Source organism: Dioscorea cayenensis, chromosome 11, assembly GCF_009730915.1.
Source record: "Dioscorea cayenensis subsp. rotundata cultivar TDr96_F1 chromosome 11, TDr96_F1_v2_PseudoChromosome.rev07_lg8_w22 25.fasta, whole genome shotgun sequence".
NCBI classification, from domain to species: Eukaryota; Viridiplantae; Streptophyta; class Magnoliopsida; order Dioscoreales; family Dioscoreaceae; genus Dioscorea; species Dioscorea cayenensis.
In genome coordinates this window covers 15,289,234-15,296,835 of record NC_052481.1, presented here as the reverse complement: position 1 = coordinate 15,296,835, position 7,602 = coordinate 15,289,234, and the positions used below count along the sequence as shown (strand labels likewise).

The window sequence follows — 7,602 nt, the reverse complement described above, 5'->3', positions numbered from 1 at the left end:
AAAAATGAAATACTATAACAAAAAGAAATAAAGTGACGACGCATCAAGTGTCGGTGTCGGGCTCGGTCGCCTCTACTGCAGCTGCTGCTGTTGGTTTAGCTGGTGCTGGTGGAGGTGATGGTGGTTGATAAGCGCTTGTGTATTTGTAATACAAAGTATTCTTTTCTTAGGATGAGCATTTGCACTTTGTTGATGGAATCTTGGAGTAAACAAACAGGAAGACACAAGTTGTGTTCAAAGGCATGTGAGTGTGTGCCAATCTCCGTTGTGCTTAAGTGAATATGCAAATTGGAAGGGCACAAAAGCAGTCACACTCATGTGTTCCGACTTGTACAATGCTAGCAAGATTGTCGTTAATTGTGTTTTATTTGAAGATGCAACATGATATATAGCATGGGCATGTGCTCGTTTATGTTACCTCGATGAAGAGTATGGATTCGGGAGTGTTTTTGGCAGGTACTCTAGCAAGTTATTGTAGCAAATCACTGTAGCAATATAATGTAGCAGATACTGTTTATAGGCCACTGAAAACCAAATTTCTGCAAATTCACATAGACATGTGGAAATTTCACTAGCCCGTGTGGATGCCCGATTCCAGCCCTATTTAAGTCATAATTTCAGCACAATTTTAGAATTTTTTCCCTATTTTTTGCCCTATCTTTCTCCACGTTTGGAGGCACCTGCGGCTAGGGTTTGGAGAGGCTTCGACTAGGCTTTTGGAGAGGTTCACGGCCTTCGACACCGTGTTTCCTTTTGAAGAGAGTTATTGGGGGATCTTTCATCAATAGCGATCTGGCGAGGTGTATCCTAGGCTTGATAAGGGGACCTTTGAATAAGCTGCGGCTACTCCTCAAGACCACCCACACGAACACCAATGGGGTTTTATTCATAGATTGCATCTCTTTACTTTTGAAATCATTATTGATTGTATTTTCTCCATGGAGAACTAAATCCTTAGTGGGTGCTTGGACTTGTTGAGTTGATTTTCAATTAGGGTGACACTAGGGTGGAGAATCCATGTTGGTAATCCTTATGGATGAGTGACATACTATCAGGATTAAACAATGCTAGATTGAAGAGGGTTGAAAGGCTGAGTCAAGAGGTAGCGGAACATCCCCTTTCCCCTCCGGTGTCATTTATCATACCTCTACATTCCAAGAGTTCTTTCCGGTCACAATAGAGTGAAGTGCTAAGAGAGGAACTCTGCTGGGCTTAGTTGTGCAAGCAGTAGAGTGAAGCATTGAAGTAATCCTTGGTATCTGGGGCTTAATTATGACTAAGGGTCTTTCGCCTAGACCAAACTGTTAGATCTATATAATTGAATAGGGTTTATCACTTGGAATCCCTAATTCTAAAGCAACCTAGCACAGTGTGAGGTGTTGAGACTGAGAGATTTCTATACCTGGGCATAGTGTGGGGTTAGATATGGTTAACCTTAAGTTTGGGATCGTGTGTTTAAGGATCTCCACGACTCGTTAGACATCATTTAGGAAGTATAATGATTGGTTTTGCACTTGAAACACTAGTCCTAGGGTAAGCAGTGTCCGGGTGCCCCATTTATCATCAATTGTCTCTCTTATATTTTATTTATGCTTCTTTCTTATTTTCTTATTGTTACTTGCATTAATTTGTCTTAACATCACCATCAACTCATTTTCATTCTAGTTAAGTAGCAAACTTTGTGTTTCTAAGTACTATTCCCTGATGATTCGACTACCGTCTCACCGAGGTATTATTACTTGGACAAACCCGTGCACTTGAGGTTAAAGACGCAAAAGGGTTGTGTCAAGTTTTTGGTGCCATTACCGGGGAATAGGTCTTTTAGAAGTACTTTGTACTTTGCTATTTTAGGTATTCATCACTCATTCTATTTCATATTTTCTTTTTCTTCCATCATTCTGATTTGTTTTTCTTTATTTGGTTGCAGCTTCAGGTTATGACCTGAGGAAACCCTTCGACATTGGTTAAAGGAAATCTGGACATTGAACGAAGAATTCATAGAATGGATAAAGAACCTATGCAAGAATAGTCTAATCAAGCTGAGATAGAAGATGAATGGTCAGATAATATGGCAGAACAGAATGACCAGCAGAGGACACTATCCGATTATGCTAGACCCACAGTTCTTAGCACACAATCTAGCATTATGCGGCCACCAATTACACCTCAGAATTTTGAGCTCCAGCCAGTATTCATCTAAATGTTATTGCAGTCAGCACAATTTAATGGTTTGGCCAATGAGGATCCAAACAATCACATAGAGAACTTCCTGGAAGTGTGCGACATGATCAAGATCAATGGTGTTACCGATGATGCTATCAAGTTGATGGCCTTCCCATTTTCCTTGACAGGGAGAACGAAGTAATGGATACATTCATTACCTAGAGCATCGATTACTACATGGGAGGAGATGGTAGAAGCTTTTCTTGCCCGATATTTCCCTTCAGAAAATCTGCAAAGCTTAGGAATTAAATATCCTCTTTTGTGCAAACGGAATTGGAATCTTTATTTGAGACATGGGATAGGTTCAATGAGCTCTTGCAGAAATGCCCTTAACATGGGTTCCCCGAGTGGATGATCATTCAGACTTTCTATAATGGGTTGAACTCGAGCTCAAGACAGTTACTTGATGCTGCAGTATGAGGTACCTTAGGGAGCATGACCTCGGAAGAAGCCCGTCTTCTCATTGATGAAATGGCTATGAACAGTTATTAGTGAAATACAAGAGACAGAAGAAGGTAGCTGGACTTCATGAGATTGATGAAGTTACTTTATTGGAAGCCCAGGTTGAGTCATTGAGCAAGAAGTTAGACACTCTAACTTGTAATAGAGTGATGGCTATGACTAGTTGCACAGAGTGTGGGAGAGGACATGCTCAATCAGATTGCCCTATTTTTGTTAGTGGTACATTCTCGATATAGCAAGTGAATTTTGTGGGTAATGCAATGAGAAATCAAAGCAATGCATATATCTATAATCTGGGTTGGAGAAGCCACCCGAATCTTTCATGAAGTAATCAAGGGCAATAGAAATCCATGGCACGACCCAGTTTCCAACAACAACAAAAAGCCCCGAACATGGATAACTGAGTTTCAGGTTTGGAAAACCGGCTGATCAATCTAGAGAAGGCTTTGACCATGTTCATTGCATTGTCGGACATAAGATTTCAATCAGTTGAAGCCACACTTCGCAACCACACCGCTTCATTGCATAACTTGGAGAATCAAGTGGGGAAAATTGTGAAGTCTTTATCGGAGGGATATCAAGGGAATTTACCTAGCAACACCAAAACCAATCCGAGAGAACATGTGAAGGCGATCACTTTGAGAAGTGGTTGTGAGGTTGAGGATAGGCTTCCGAGTGAGAAGACCAATATTGAAGAACCCGAGGTCGTGGAGGTTGAGGAGAGAACTAAAGTAAAAGAGGTAGCACCCCCACCTTACAAGCCAAGAATCCCTTATCGTTCAAGATTAAAGAACGACCAAAATGACGAGTAATACAAGAAGTTCTTGGGTCTACTCAAGCATTTGCACATCAACATTCCTTTTGTGGAGCCGTTGTCTCAAATGGCTTGTTATGCAAAGTTTCTTAAGGACCTCTTGACCAACAAGAGCAAGTTAGAGGAGAGTGCATCTATGATTCTAGATGCTTCATGTTCGGCGATGTTGACCCCAGAAGCTTAATCATTCTATGCAACATTGGTAATTTAGGTAAAGAGAAGGTATTGCCAGACTCAGGGGCTAGTATCAATGTCATGCCTTATACTTTTTTCCAAAGGCTAGGCTTAGGAGAACCTAGGCCCACTTGGATGACATTACAATTGGCGGACCGAATGGTTAGACATCCGATTGGCATCATCGAAGACTTACTTGTGAAGGTTGACAAGTACATATTTCCTATGGACTTTATAGTGTTCGATGTTGATGAGGATGTTGATGTCGCACTGATACTTGGGAGGTCATTCTTGCATACTTCCAAGGCTCTTATAGACATGGACTGTGGGGAGTTAACTTTATGAGTTGGGGATGACAAGGTTACATACCCCTTGCCGAAGCCATGAGATATTTTCTAGACTTTGATGATACTCTTTATTTCCTTGACACTACTGATGAACTAATAGATGAATATCTGCAGGAAATAATGTGTCTGTACTCATATGAGGGATTGCTAGATGAAGAAGTGGAGAATGAAAACATGATGACACTTGGACTAGAGGACAAGGTGCAACCTACCCTAGGGATCATGAAGAAGATGACCTGGGAAATGAAGCGTGCAAGGAGATGTCACAAGAAACACCCCAAGGCTAATGGCGATATCTAAGAATGTAGTAAGGATGATGAACCCTTATGCGGTAACAAACTTGATTACTCTCCTTTTCCTTCAAAAGACTATGCTCATCATGCTTTCAGGTTATGGGTAAGAGGAAAACCTTTATCTATGAGCTCCCGTGAGATAAAAAGAGGTGCGTCAAGTTGAGTGACGTTAAACAAGCGCTTCTTGTTAGGCAACCCAAGTCTTTACTATTTTTCTAGGTATTAGTTAGCATTTGCATGAATAAGAGTTAATTGTTGGTGTCTTGATCTTTTACATGCTATTGTTCTGATTTTCTCCTGGATCTTTGGTGTTTTCATGTACTTACTTGTGTGTGGCGAAGTATCTTGGTCGTTTGAGCGAGTTTTTCATGTTTCTCTGGTTACATGTGCATAATATAGGCAGGCTTTGAGCTGATGTAAATGATCAAAAATTTTCTGCAAAGTCTGTTATTTTTTCTAAGTTATCCAGAGAAAACACACGGCCGTGTGGAAATTTGACATGGAAGTGTGTTTTCGTTCAGAGCTCATTCCGAGAGGACACAAGGGCGTGTATCTACCCCTTTAAAGGACCTTGTGATGGTCACACGCCCGTGTGGAATTTCAACACAGGCGTGTGTTTCTCTGTAGAGGTTGAAAACTCTATCCCGAGAAGATATAGGGGCGTGTGTCTGCTTTTGTGTCTAACCCTGTGCATTACACACGGGCGTAGGTAATTTCCACATGCCCATATGATTTCCTGGAGAGATGACCTCACCATCCCGAGAAGATACAGGGGCTTGTGAATGCCCCTGTCAGTGGCCTTATAAAGATCCACTGCCATATTAAATTTCCACACGTGTGTGTGAAACACTTAGATGAATTTCTCATGTGGACAAAGAAGCTACAGGGGCGTGTGGGTGCCCCTGTGTGTCGGGCACACGGGTGTGTGTAATTTTCACACGCCCATGTGGATGCGTTCAGAGACAAAGTGTGCCATCCCGAGAGCAGACAGCGGCATGTGTAATTTTCACATGCCCGTGTGGATGGGCAGAACTCAAAAGGCCGCGATCTCCTTTATAAATCATTCGAGCCTTTCTCATTCTTACACTCCCAAACACTCGAAGAACACTCTCTCTCACTCTCCTAACTTTGCACCACCATTTTAGAGAGATTTTATTGAGTTTTTTCCGGCCAATTACAAGGTTTTCATCTTCATCTTGTCGATAAACCCTCATTTTCTCTTTTCTTCACCATTACTTAATTTTATTTGATTAAACTGGTGAATATACTTCATTTCTATGCGAAAAGATCATTGCATGTTTAGAACAAGTTTAGAAACGAATTTGATGTATTTTAAATGGATTTTTGCATAGTGGCTGTGCGGTTTTCATGTCCCGTGGATTCATAAGGGCGTGTGAAATTTCCACACGTCCATGTGGATTTCTGCAATATTGACTTTTTCGTGAATTTGATTGATTTATTTTCAATAATTGCAGATATGGCAGCCCGGTCAAAGAAGCAAGCCGACAAGTGTCCACATGAGCCATCCCCTGAGTTAGAGAGTATTTGATTCGCTATTCCTAAGCACCAAGTCCGATTTGAGCGATTATCGAAGCTGAAGTTTGGACAATCTCATTTCCCAGACACTAGTATATTGAGAGAAATATAGTAGGGAGATGATTTAGCTAATTAGGTTGCAGAGTTTGTGTGAGTGGGTTGTTAGGAGCGGTTACTATTGATCAAGGAGCCAGCTAACCGTGCTTTGACACTCAAGGTGCTCTCATCATTCGATTTTGACTGATCATATTTGGGATTCGATAGTGTTGATGCCATATAGTTCATAGTATTTGGACATCACTATATTATGAGCGTCTTGAAGTTTACGGTCAGTTTGGTCTTATATGACGAGGCTTACATAGATACAGAGGAGTACAACTGATTACCTATTGATTATCCTGGCAGTTTAACTCCTTAGAGCGTGTATAACACATTATGCGGCTAGGGATAGTACCAGCCAGGGATGCGCAAGGCCACGTGTCTTTCCTGACCTAGATACCGTTATCCTCACGCCATCTTCAGTAGGACGGTGAATGGCTGTGATGACAGTACTAGAGTCTTGAGCTGGCAAGAGCTATTATATATCTATTCAATAGTGCAACATCATCCGATTCATTTGGGTTATATTTTAGCCGAGTATCTGCATCACCAGGGCTAGTATATCAAAGTGGGGGTGAATTTCTCAGGCCCATACATTACCAGACTCATTCTAGGCATGGGTCTGTTGGACGCTATCCGTGGGGCTGAGAAGATAATTATCCCTTCACCTTTAGGCCTGGATATGATAATACTAATGGGGTTGTTGCGCAGACATAGGCCTGGAGTGTATATTTTGCCTACATCCACTCCCGAGATAGTTGAGGGAGAGGATCACACTGCTGACAGGTCTCAGATAGTTCCCTAGCCTCAGCTAGAGCCGATGGAGACCGACGCACCACCTGCAGCATAGGAGCATCCTTTAGTGTGCATGTTTTCTCCTTCTCGAGCCTATGATCATTTTGAGAGTCTTGATAATGCTGTAGGGGTACTCTGGACTAAGATAGTTGAGGTTCGCACAACACAGGCCGTGAACCACACGGAGGTGATGGCGTGTCTCGATATCTCACAACAGTTACTCGAACGAGACGCTACCTCCCCATTTATTATGTGACCCTGGACCCCTCATGCTTCACCAATACCAGTCAATCTATTAGTTCCAGCATTATCACCGGCAGCAGTGGCACCAGAGGTGACTGAGCCAGACACCAACGCTTGATGCGTCTTTGCTTTCCTTTGTTCTTTTTTTTGTTTGTATTTCATTTTCGTATTTTATTTTGGACTTGCACTACTCAGAAAGGACTCTTCCATCTGAGTATGTTTTTTATTTGTTGTCTCAAGTTGTATTTCATTGTTTTATCTTTATATACTCGAGCTTATTTTGTTTTTGTTGAGCTTCACCTAATCCCCTTGTGTAAACGTGCAGATGGTCTTGTGGGTGTGGAATTTGAGGATTAAGTAATAGAAACGGTTAATGTGATTTTTCACATAACCGTGTGTGCTCCACAACCCATTGGAACTCAACTCTCAAAGATTTATCTCCATCAGACTTACCATTAGTAGCTCAGGGGAGTATTGTTTTAATTGCCCACCTTCACATTTGATCCTGAATGTTATACTTTTTATTATGCTTGCTTGAGTACATTGAGGGCAATGTACATCTTAAGTATGGGGGGAGTTCACATTACACATGTTCATTACATAAGTTTTGACTGAA

At 41.6% G+C, this 7,602-nt stretch overlaps 1 non-coding gene across 1 annotated transcript; it reads right to left on the bottom strand.

Annotated features, from left to right (window-relative positions):
• Nucleotides 1-2,457: 2,457 nt before the first annotated feature.
• Nucleotides 2,458-2,564, bottom strand: LOC120272937. The gene has a single exon (XR_005540468.1). It is a non-coding gene; the product is annotated as a small nucleolar RNA R71 (small nucleolar RNA).
• Nucleotides 2,565-7,602: the final 5,038 nt, after the last annotated feature.